General features: G+C 50.9%; 1 protein-coding gene across 7 annotated transcripts in view; it reads left to right on the top strand.

Moving 5' to 3' along the window:
- Positions 1–12,833, top strand: part of MTMR3 (myotubularin related protein 3) — a 203,931-nt gene that overhangs the window by 69,584 nt on the left and 121,514 nt on the right. The gene's annotated exons all lie outside the window — the stretch shown is intronic.

The following is a 12,833-nucleotide window of genomic DNA, read 5'->3' as shown; positions in this document are numbered from 1 at the left end:
TCTTGAACAGTCAGGACCTAAACTGTATTTCAGAATTTTCATTTGATTTGGGGAAAATGTTATTAACCTGCAGTAAACCACTGGAGATTTGCTAGCTGTAGTTAAACCAGATTGGAACTTTTACTCCATTCAGCTACTAATCAGGGAAGATTAACTCTGGTCCTATTTGAGAGGTGGTCTTGAGAATGGATTTCTTTGGATAGTTTGTGCTAATCTCATTTTGTACTGAATTGCCTTGGAATGTGGTATGATGTGTGGATTGACATCAGTGAAATCGAACAAAGCTGTCTGTTAAGAAAAAACTGAAGTTCACAGAAACAAGGTTTCATTTTCAGAGTATTGCTGATAATATTTACAGCCAGATCTTTGTCAGCTATCTATTTTACAGTTCAGGATCCTACTTCTAGTCTATAAGAAATATGTTGCTTGTTTCCAGGCATATGACACCTTATTTGAAAATCTGCTCGCTCTTTAATTCATCTGAGCTTTAGCAGTGAGAACTGCTAAATCAATTCTGATCACAGTGATTTTCTGATCATAGTGATTGAACACCTAAATGGGTTTCTGTAGCCCAGATCTGTAAACAAGTTGTGTTCAGATTCTTCATCCAAGTTTTTTCTGGTGATTCACCTAATGTGAAGGCATTCCCAGAGGGTTTTATGCCCGCATATTTGTTTCCCTCTTTGTCTCTTGGGGACTGTCGCAGGGCAGATGTGCCCCATCTTCTTTTGGGATAGGTTAAGAGTTGTTGTTGCCCCGCAGCTAAGTCTGTGTGATCACTCTGGGTCTCGGGGTAGTGTGAGCTAACGACCAAAGTGAATATGGTTGCCCTCTTCTTCCGGGCAGTGTGATCCAATGGCCAAAGTCTAGATGGTTGCCATGAGGTGCGGGCTGCGTGGCCTAATGGCCAGAGTCTATATATAAGGCTACAGTTTAGTCATGGGTATTTTTAGTAAAAGTCATGGACAGGTCATGGGCAATAAACAAAAGTTCACAGCCCGTGACCTGTCCATGACTTATACAAGGAATACCTGTGATTAAATCTTGGGCCTGGGTTACCCGGGGCCAGTGGCACCAGCTTCTGGGGATTGTGGACAACAGTTACTCCAGCCACCCGGGAATCACTGCCAAGGCCAGCCTCCCTACTGGGATAGGGTGGCGTTCTCACCGGAGGCAACATCTCTTTGTGGCCTAGCAGCCAAAGTCAATATGGCTGCCCACTTCAGCAGGGTTGAGTGGCCTAGTGCCCTGTTAGGGGAGTGGGCCACCACTTGGGAGTGGTGGTGGCTATGGTAGGGGGATCTGGGCCCTCTCTGCTCCACTGGGTCCCAGCTCAGGGCTGTGGCAGCGGGGAATATGACCAAAGCATGCTGACGCCACCTGGCACAGTGACTAGTCCCCCTGAGCTACTTCCTACCTTGTCCCTGGTGCAGTGATCCAGATGTTGCCAGGGTCTGTGGGCTCCTCTGCCTGTGCAGCTCTCAGCAACTCTGACACTCTTTGGGCATCCGCCTGGGTTTTGGCACCTCTGGCATCTGCGGCCAGGAGCCTCGGCAGTTTTTGTGTTGTAGCCTGCAATGTGCATCCTCTCTTCTCAGCAGTCCACCTGGAATGAGCTGGACAGCTCCCTTTTATGCCTAGTCTTCAGCTGGAGCATACCCAGCATGGCCACCTTGTCCCAAGTGGAGGAGTTAACCCCTGCAGTACCAGTGAGGGGCAGGCATGCTCTGTCACACGGACCATAGCCAGCTGTTATAAATTAGACCCCAGGCTGCTCTGACGTGCCAGAACTGAGGCAAAAAATCAGGATGTTTGTCAGTGTCTCTTCTTCTCTTTCCGTGTGCTGCCATGCTACTGTAGTTTGTGTTGGGAAGGCAGAACCATCCTTTGCTAGTAGCTCCCATAGGATGAGTCAGAACTATCCTGCTCTCTCTGGGACACTCACAGATTGGCCAGAATTAGGCAATGGAACGCCAGACCTACTCTCCTGCAGTGCAGCTGATGGCCTTCAGGGATGCTGATGAACAGCTGCTGCAGGGCAGGAACAACAGTCTCCAGTGCTTTCAACTCAGATGCACCAGAGCTGCTGCTGGGGTTATATGGGAAGCAGTGAGAGGCAGTTAAGGAGATAGTGCCATCATCCTAGCCATAGAGGCTAATTCAAACACTGTGGTTCAAAAATCACAGGACACAGCTCAGTTGCTTTCAAATACATATTTTTCTTCTGAACTTCTTCTGAGTAACAATTTAGAGTTGCGAGGGCCACATGTAGGACACCACCACTGTTGACTACATGATGACTAATTGCCTTCTGAGAAGACATAACTGGCTCTGTGGATGAGGGGAAAGCACTGGACATGTTATTCCTTGTCTTTAGCAAAGCTTTTGATACCACCTTCCACAGTATTCTTGCCAGCAAGTTAAAAATGAATGGACTATAAGGTGGATAGAAAGCTGGCTAGATCATTGGGCTCAGTGGGTAGTGATCAATGCCTCCTTGTCTAGTTGGCAGCCGGTATCAAGCGGAGTGCCTGAAGGGTCGGTCCTGGGGCGAGTTTTGTTCGATATCTTCATTAATGATCTGGAGGATGGCGTGGATTGCACCCTCAGCAAGTTTGCAGATGACACTAAACTGGTAGGAGTGGTAGATACGCCAGAGGGTAGGGATAGGATACAAAGTAACCTAAACAAATTGGAGGATTGGGCCAAAAGAAATCTGATGAGGTTCAACAAAGACAAGTGCAGAGTCCTGTGCTTAGGATGGAAGAATCCCATGCACTGCTACAGACTGGGGACCGAATGGCTCGGCAGCAGTTCTGCAGAAAAGGACCTAGGGGTTACAGTGGACGAGAAGCTGGATATGAGTTAACAGTGTGCCCTTGTTGCCAAGAAGGCTAATGGGATTTTGGGCTGTATAAATAGGAGCATTGCCAACAGATCAAGGGACGTGATCATTCCCCTCTATTTGACATTGGTGAGGCCTCATGTGGAGTACTGTGTCCAGTTTTGGGCCCCACACTACAATGATGTGGAAAAATTGGAAAGAGTCCAGTGAAGGGCAACAAAAATGATTAGGGGGCTGGAGCACATGACTTATGAAGAGAGGCTGAGCGAACTGGGAATGTTTAGTCTGCAGAAGAGAAGAATGAGGTCTGTGGATTTGATAGCTGCTTTCAGCTACCTGAAAGGGGGTTCCAAAGAGGATGGATCTAGACTGTTCTCTGTAGTAGCAGATGAGAGAACAAGGAGTAATGGTCTCAAGTTGCAGTGAGGGAGGTTTAGGTTGGATATTAGGAAAAACTATTTCACTAGGAGGGTGGTGAATCATTGGAATGAGTTACCTAGGGCGGTGGTGGAACCTCCTTCCTTAGAGGTTTTTAAGGTCAGGCTTGACAAAGGCCTGGCTGGGATGATTTAGTTGGGAATTGGTCCTGCTTTGAGCAGGGGCTTGGACTAGATGGCCTCCTGAGGTTCCTTCCAAGCCTGATATTCTATTATTCTATACCAAGGCTCACCAGCCCTCTAGGTGTACAATTTTGAAAGACCATCTTAGATTAGCCAAGAGGATCAGCATCTCTTCCACTTAATACAACGGTTAAAGGAAATCTCAAAAGAAGAATAAATTCCTTAGCCAGCGACAATTCTTTAAGGGAATAAAACAAGCACACTTTTTTTGAAGTAAATAAATATACAAGATCAGGACAGGACCACTACAGAAATGTTAACCATTCATTAATACATTAACAAATCTACTCTTGCAGCTCCTGTGTGAGGAAAGTAAATATTAGCTCTGTTTAAGATTTTCAGAGTGCTGAGCATGGGCTGAGCTCTATTCCCATTGAAATATTTGGGGGTTTTACTATTGGCTTTAATGGTAGTAGGGTTAGAGCAGTGCTGAGTGCTTTTGAAAATTCACTCAGAGAGCTGAAGTGCCTGCTCTAGAGGCTTCGGGGTGTAATGGACTAGGCATGGGTCTGTAGATGTACACTCTTCAGGGCAGGGATCATCTTTGTGTTCTCTGTTTGGACAGTGTCTACGACAATGGGGGCCGGGGTGGCCTTTGAGCAAGTCACTTAACATGTATGAGCCTCTTTTTCCTCATGTGTAAGATAGAGGTAATGCTGTTTGCCTGTTCCTTAGGATTGTTGGGCTTGGCACTTGCAGGTGTGCAGCGCTGGGAGTTACAGCTGTCTTCGTACAGCTGTGTAGGGAAAGCGCTGGAGTGTGGTCACACTGACAGCTACCAGCGCTGCAGTGTGGCCACATTTGCAGGATTTGCAGCAGTATCGGGAGTGGTGCATTATGGGCAGCTATCCCACAGAGCACCTCATCCCATTTTGGTGCCGTGGGTTGTGGGAAGGGGGCGGAGGGTGCGGGTCATTTTGCTTCCTGTCCCAACGCCCCGTGATGCATCGCTTCACATCCCAGCAATCCCTGTTTTTCCGTCCACGTTTGGCGCCATCTTGACTCTCTCAATGGTTTCTGTGCAGCGCGATTTCTGTGGGAAATGGAGCCCGAACTGCTGAGGAGTATGCTGATGAGTCTCGCGAGCACATCACGTTTGGCAGTTGAGCTATTCCTTAAGATCCAAAGTGATGAGGAGTTGTGACGATGATAGCGAGTCGCCTGACGCGTATGACACGAAATTGCTTCTGGCATTCACTGAAATGCTCAGCACCGTGAAACGCCGCTTTTGGGCTCGGGAAACAAGCACTGAGTGGTGGGATCACATCGTCATGGAAGTCTGGGATGACGAGCAGTGGCTGCAGAACTTTCGGATGAGAAAAGCCACTTTCATGGGACTGTGTGCTGAGCTCGCCCCCACCCTGCGGCGCAAGGACACGAGATTGAGAACTGCCCTGCTGGTAGAGGAGCGGGTGGCTATTGCAATCTGGAAGCTGGCATCTCCAGACAGCTACCGATCGGTCGGGAACCAGTTTGGAGTGGGAAAGTCGACCGTTGGAATCGTGTTGATGCAAGTTTGCAGGGCCATTAATCGCATCCTGCTAAGAAGAACCATGACTGTGGGGAACGTGCAGGACATTGTGGATGGCTTTGCACAAATGGGTTTCACTAACTGTGGAGGGGCGATAGATGGGCGCATATTCCTATTCTGGCACCACCCCACCTAGCATCCGAGTACGTTAATTGGAAGGGGTATTTCTCTATGGTTCTCCAGGTGCTTGTGGATCACCGTGGGCGTTTCATTGACATTAACACAGGCTGGCCTGGAAAGGTGCATGATGCATCTTTCGGAACACTGCCCTGTTCAGGAAGCTGCAGGCAGGAACTTTTTTCCCAGACCGGAAGATCACAGTCGGGGACGTTGAAATGCCCATTGTGATCCTTGGAGACCCCGCTTACCTGTTAATGCCTTGGCTCATGAAACCGTATACAGGGAAGCTTGACAGGAGCAAGGACTGGTTCAACTACAGGCTGAGCCGGTGCCTAATGACTGTGGAGTGTGCTTTTGGCCGTTTAAAGGGGTGCTGGCGATCTCTGTATGGGAAGCTAGACTTGGGGGAAAGCAGCATCCCTGCGGTTATATCCGCATGCTGTACTCTCCATAATATTAATGAAGAGAAGGGTGAAAGATTCAGTCAGGCATGGACCTCCGAGGTTCAACGCCTGGAGGCTGAATTTGCACAGCCAGGGAACAGGGCTACTAGAGAGGCCCAGCACAGGGCTTCAAGGATTAGGGATGCCTTGAGGGAGGAATATGAGGCTGAAAACCAACAATAATGTTTGGTGCCTTGCACGGGAGTGAAGTGCAGTGGTTACAATGTTAGTAAGAATCTGTTTTTCCCAAGCTGATTTGCAGTGCCTGTTTCTTTCCTGGGCTAAGGTATCTTTGACTTTCTGCAATAATAAAGACTGTGTTTTCAAAGCAAGAATTCATTTATTGAAAAGAAAATAACTTTATTGACAGACACACAACATTTTGGGAACCTAAAAGGGCAGGGAGGTGGGGTGGGGAGCTGTACAGTCACAGGTTTGAATATGTCCTGTCTGGAGTGCTGTGCAATGACTGCTGCACTTCAGGATGCCTATACTGCATGGTGATGGGGGTTGAGTACAGAGGGTAAGGGTCGTAGTTCTCAGGGCTGGTTGGTGAACGTACAGGTGTTGGAGGCAGCTGGTGGTGGTAAGAACCTGGGTGCTGGGGAAGGGGGTTTGGAGCTGACGTTGGGGCACAAGGGAAAGAGCTTTGGGACGGGGGGAGCCGGCGTGGTAGTGCTCTGCCTGCATGGCTAAGAGCGCCTGGATAGAGTCCGCTTGGCGCGCCAGGATGCTTATCAGCTGGTTTGTGCTTTTCTTCCTGGCCGCTGCGTTTCTCTGGCGGATCCTGCTTTCCCTTTCCCTCCAGTCCAGCACGTTTTGATTCTCTGGCAGAGTGATCCATAACTGCTTGCAGCAAGTCTTCTTTGCTTTTTCGCAGCTTCTTCCAGAGGTTTTGGAGTCTTTGAGCTGTTCATAACTCGGACAGCCGAGAACTCAAGGTTGCGTGTGGAAAGGCAAAAAAGGCAACACTTAACAGAGGCAGAATTGTTTATATCTCAGACAGTTATTCCCACACAGTGAAGGAGTTTACAGTCTTCACTTTAGTATAATTTTTCCATACCAAAGAGAGCGCACAAAACCCACAGGAGCCTTGAAATGGTGAGTAAGGGGGCTCTGATTGCTTCAGGGCTATACTAGGGTTTCTGTGCATTGGGGAAAGCAAACAGCTGCAGGGGGCACCTACACTGAACACTCTCCCAACATTTTCCACAGGAGTTGATCATGGAAGATCTCTCGCTGCTGCGGGCCACCTGGGAAGAGCGGGAGGGTCTTCTACAGCAATGCGATTTCCGCCCTGGCCCCTATGCATCTTGCCTGTGTGCAGCAATGGTCCCCCCACCCCTCGCGGCACAGTGGCGCAGACGCGTTAGGTTGACTGGGACAAGGACCACAGTGGCTCTCCCTATAAACTTGCGCAAGTGCATTGCCCACACTCTGGCTGAAACTTTTGAAGAGATTACCGAGGCCGATTACCGTGATGTGATAAACCACATCAATGGGCTATTCCGCATCTAGGCGTGCATGCATGCAGCCCTAACCCTCCCTCCTTTCCTGAAACATTTCCATCCTGAAAATAAAAGCCGCTTACCGGGAACCCGCTCCTCTGCTTGTCCCTCACCAAGTACCGGCTGCTGCGACTGGCTGCCTTCCTCCTGGCTTGAGAAGAGCTCCTGGCTGCATGCCTCCTGGGACTCCGGGGTGTCTCCCCCCGACCCCAGTACCCTCACTCTGTTTCCTCCTCCCCCCCTCCTCTTCCTCCCCGCCCCCTCTCCCCGCTCTGAAGTGTCCATCGTGGTCCTCAGATTGGCGGTGGGTTCACCCCCAAGTATCGCGTCCAGCTCTTTTTAAAAACTGCAGGTCGTGGGAGCAGCGCCGGAGCGGCGGTTTCCCTCGCGGGCTTTGCAATAGGCCCTCTGCAGCTCCTTCACTTTAGCCCTGCACTGCACCGCGTCCCGGTCATGGCCCCTTTCCAGCGTGGCCCTTGATATCTGCCCATAGGTATCGTAATTCCTTCGGCTGGAGCGCAGCTGGGACTGCAGAGCTTCCTCCCCCCAAACACTGATGAGGTCCAGCAACTCGCCATTGCTCCATGCTGGGGCTCGTTTGGTGCATGGAGGCATGGTCACCTGGAAAGATTCACTGATTGCACTCCACACCTGGCTGAGCAAACAGGAAGGGGTTTTTTAAAATTCCTGGGGCATTTAAAGGGCGGGTCACCTGAGGCCAGGGCAGTAGAGTTTGAACTGATGAGCAGAGTGGCTGACCAGGCATTCTGGGATAACTCCGAATACCTCTGGAGGTCAATAACAGCGCTTTTGGTGGCCACACTGGCGGAGCAGCGCTGCATCACCAGCACAGCAGTCGTTATTCTCCAGGCCGAGATGGAGTACATGCAACGCTGTAGCCAAGGAGATACAGCGCTGTATGTGCCTTGCAAGTGTGAACAGTGAGTGAGTTGCAGCGCTGTAAAGCCACCACCAGCACTGCAACTCTCCAGTGTAGCCAAGGCCATTGTGAAGTGTAACTAAACAGTGCTCATGTTCTACATAAATGCAAAGTGTTAAGGCCAGTTAGTGGCATGGGGGGAGTACAGTTCGGCTGCTGGCCTCTAAAAGATGCATTCTTTCTCAAAATGAGTGTTAACTCTGAGGGGGTTTGTAAACAGGTATCAGGCAGTCACAACCACCCTGTGATTTTCAGATTACAAAATGGAAGAGTGGTCTCAGGTACAGCGTTGAAGGGAGGAAGAGAAGTTGATATGGAGAAGATTGAGAACCACTTTTTCAAGTTTTCAAACTTTTTCCCTAGCAACTCAGTTGAAGAAAATTGTTGATGCCCACGACCCAATAGAGCTGGGGATGAGGGGCTTGGGGTGCAGGAAGGGGCTCTGGGTTGGGGAAGGGGGCTCAGGGCTGGGCAGGAGATTGGAGTGTGAGCTTACCTCAGGCGGCTCCTGGTCAGTGGTGAGGCTAAGGCAGGCTGTGCCCTGGAAGCAGCCAGCAGCAGGTCCGGCTCCTAGGCGGAGGCATGCAAGCAGCTCTGTACACACTCTCCTGCAGGCACTGCCCCCACCCAGCTCCCACTGGCCGGGGTTGTTTGGGGACCACTGCTCTAAGGCCATTTCTACACTTAACAAGCTTACAGTGGCATTGGTGTACCTGTGCAGCTGTGCTGCTGTAAGAGCGCATGTGACAAGGTTGGGACTCACCACCACAGTGCCTCCTACTGGTTACCTCTGGGAATTAGCTCAGTCCAGTGGAGCACCCTCTCCTGGTGGTGTCCCGCACGTTGTCTCACCCTTGGTTTGCGTCTGAGCCCGTGTTGCTCCCCAGCTCGCTGCGTCCTCTTCCTGACCACTGCCCTGCAGCAGTGCCCCTTAGTCCATCCACACCCCCTTCCTGGGGAGTGGGGTGGGGGAACAGCAGTCTCTCTGTGCCCCAGCCACCATGTCCAACCACACCCCCAAAGTCTAATCCCTCGTGTCAGGGATCTGGCGTAGACTGTGATGGCTGCTCCCCATGTCCGATGGCTGGGTCTACTGCAAGGGGGGAAGGAGGGACCCAGGCCCGCCCTCTACTCTGGGTCCCGGCCCAGGGATCCTCTGGCGGCAGCCTTGCTGTCCTCCCTCTCTCCCCTTGTCTGTCCACTTCCCTCGGCCACTTCCCCTATGGCCCCTTGCACCCGCTAGGCCCTTCCCTTCAGGGCCTGCAGCCTGGCAGACTGTGGGCTAGAGCTCCCTTCTGCTCCCTGAGCCTGGCCAGAACTGCGCTGTCTGTGGTGCTAGTCTCCCAGCTCTGGAGACTGACCTTCCCCTGTCAATGGCCTGGGACAGACTGACTCTCCTCTCCCTGAGCAGCCTTTTTATAGGGCTGAGCCTGGCCCTGAGATTGACTGTCTGATTGGCCCTGATTGGATTTGGAGGCCAAGGTGGGTGAGCGGCTGTGGAGATGGACAGGACTGCTCTGGTGTCTCTCCCTGCAAGGGAGGGCGCTGGTGCTGAACCAGCTAGTCCTGTCCATGCTCTGACACCGTCTCAACACCCTGAGCCCTGCCCCATGGATCCTGGCCAGGCTCCAGAGGATGTCCCTGGAGTTCTTCTGGCTGCGGCTGCACTGGGTCCCTGCAGGAGTTTTGAGTCTTAACCTGGAGGAGAGAGGGCAGGACCTGGTCTGCCTTCGCAGCCAGGTCCATGTCTTCCACCTCCAGGCCCTGCAGAGACTCCTTTACGGTGCGAGTAGTCCAGCGTGGAGCACGTTGGCGCACACCTTCCTCTGCCGCCTCCGAGGGCTCCGATATGACCGGCAGCTCTTTTTTCCCCACCTGAGGGATCTTCCGCGAGACCTCTCAGAGCTGCTGGTCTTCTGCCAGGACCTCCTCCAGACCTGGAAGCTCTTTTCGGCGACCAGGTCTTTTGTGGCCACCGAGGTGGCGGACCTCCTCGCGGAGCCCCTGCTACTCAACCCCTGTCTGTGTGTGCAGATGGCGGAGTCTCCCTTCGTGTGCCGGAGGTTGGTCCTGGCAGAAACCACTAGGGTCGGAGACCTCCTGGACTACGACAGCGGGGACTGGATGGATCCCCATATGCTCGGTCTGCGCATGGGGCTCTCCACCCTTCCGACCCCCTTGTGCGTACTCCAGGAGATGAAGGCCGCCGTGTCACCCGTTTCTCTTGTCTTCCTGCAATGGACCCTGCGAGAGGGTGCTGTCTGCGCATCCTTCACGCCAGGCCCTCTGGACATTTTTATTCGGCCCCTGTTCCGCGAGCACCCCGGCCTCCCTGTTCCCACACTTTGAGCCAGCTGCACACCCTGCAGCCAGTCTGGTTCCAAACCACACCTAGAGACCAACTGTACACGTACTCCACACACTGCATTTCCTCGCCCTCGTGTGTGTCTCTCCCCCGGCCCCCAACACCAAATGGCGGGACTGTCTTCCGCCTAAAGAGGATGAGAAGCCCTGGGGGGTTAGCCTTCATTCCACCTTGTCCCACAGCCCGCCAGGGACGTCGGTTAGCGGCTCCTTCACGGAACCATGAGCATGGGCATGTACCTGGCGCGGTTCACACCCGTGCCCAAGGCCTTCCCCTTTTGCGGCATGAGGGAGAACCTGGCGCACGCCTATCTTGAATGCGCCAGGTTGCAGCCCCTATTCCGGCTCCTTCAGAACCTCTTGTTGTGGTTCTGGCTGCACTTTTCCCCACCTGCTCCTTTCTGCACACGCCATCCATGGCCCCACGAAGTTGTGAGACCTCCTGGTCAGCCTCCTCCTGGCCCTGGCCAAACTCTTCATCTACACTACCAGGAGGAGTGCACTGCGACCGTGGGGCCTATTTCCTTTCCTCCCTAGTTTCACGCTTCTGGGCAGAGTTCCACTGGGCAGCGTCCGCTGGCTCCCTTGACACCTTTGAGGAGCAGTGGGCGCTGTCCTGGGCACTCTGCTAGGTGTCTCCATCCGGTATCCTCATTTTGAACCTATGATCTTCACCTCAATCCTTGTTTTTTTTATTTGTTGTCCCCTGTGTTCATTTGGTCCCTGGGTCCAGTGGTCCCTCCCACTAGGCTGGGGGAGGGGCCTTTAGAATTGGGCAGGCTTGTGCCCACCCACACCCCAGGTTTCCAATAAGACTACAGTGCTCCTGTAGCTGCATTATATTGACAGGAATCAGAGAATATCAGGGTCGGAAGGGACCTCAGGAGATCATCTAGTCCAACCGCCACTTAAATCATCCAACAGATTTTTGTCCCATATTCCTAAATGGCCCCCTCAAGGATTGAACTCACAACCCTGGCTTTAGCAGGCCACTGAGCTATTTAAGGTCTCCCATTGACATAATAAAACAAGCTCAATGAGTGGTGGTAGGTATGTCCATGGAAGAGCATCTCCCATTGACATAGTGCTGTACACGTAAGTGCTTATGCCGGCAAAATTTACATTGCTCAGGGGTGGTTTTTTTCACACCCCTAAGCAACAAAATGTTGACATAAGTGCCAATGTAGACATGGCCTAAGTACCTTTCCCAAACCTGAAGAAGAGCTCTGTGTAGCTCAAAAGCTTCTCTCTCTCACTGACACAATTTGATTCAATAAAAGATATAACTTCACCCACAGGGATGTAATAATGGTAGTTGTTTTGTAGCCTATAGCAGTTGCTAAATTCAGCTAGTATAATTGCTGCAGTCAGGCTGTGAGGGAATTTGCTTTTAATAATAGCTGAAGTAATGTCATACTAATCGCTCACTCTTTATTTTAGGACCATAGTAGTTAAGAGATGAAAAAGAGTTATTAGATCACATTTTTCTTCATATAAATCATTTAATTTGGTAGGGTTTTAAAAATAAATAGGTACTACTGATATAGAGTGCAAGAGTACAATTTTGTTACATGATGTTTCCGAGAATTTTAGACCACATTAGCAAAAAGCGTTGTTGATGAAATTCAGCATGCTTTATTCTTTGCTTTCAGTAAAGCTCTTATCTTTCTTATCTACTAGTTGGACTTGAACGCTTTCAGGTGCGGGGGACATAGAAATGTGTAAACCTGACCATTGAATGTTTTTGTTCAACTGTTTATTAGTGATCTGGATGGTGGGATGAATTGCAGCCTCAGCAAATTTGCCGATGACACCAAGCTAGGGGGAGAGGTAGATATGCTGGAGTGTAGGGATAGGGTCCAGAGTGACCTAGACAAATTGGAGGATTGGGCCAAAAGAAATCTGATGAGGTTCATTGAGGACAAGTGCAAGTCCTACACTTAGGAAGAAAGAATCCCATGCACTGCTACAGGCTGGGGACCGACTGGCTAAGCCGCAGTTCTGCAGAAAAGGACCTGGGGATTACAGTGGATGAGAAGCTGGATAGGAGTCAGCAGTGTGCCTTCGTTGCCAAGAAGTCCAACGGCATATTGGGCTGTATTAGTAGGAGCACTGCCAGCGGATCAAGGGAAGTGATTATTCCCCTCTATTCGACAACACCGGTGAGGCCACACCTGGAGTATTGTGTCCGGTTCTTGGTCAAGGTACAGATTCCAGAGAAACATTTTCACACCGCAATAACAATAATGATAACAATAAGTGAATAAAAAGATTTTGCAGTCCATTCAAGAGCATCTGGCCATCCAGATTTGTACCCTGGTCTGATTATTGAATACCTCTGGTGATGCAGAGGTGATTGAACAAGCAAGTCATTATTTAGCTAAGTGGTATTTTAGATTCAGTTGAATAAGATTTTCACTGTTGGATCTTTTATCTTTGATTTTATGTATTTAGTTAATTGT

The sequence above is a fragment of the Gopherus flavomarginatus genome, chromosome 15, assembly GCF_025201925.1.
Source record: "Gopherus flavomarginatus isolate rGopFla2 chromosome 15, rGopFla2.mat.asm, whole genome shotgun sequence".
NCBI lineage: Eukaryota > Metazoa > Chordata > Testudines > Testudinidae > Gopherus > Gopherus flavomarginatus.
Note: the sequence above shows the minus strand (reverse complement) of the source record. Positions and strands in the feature narration are given on the sequence as shown.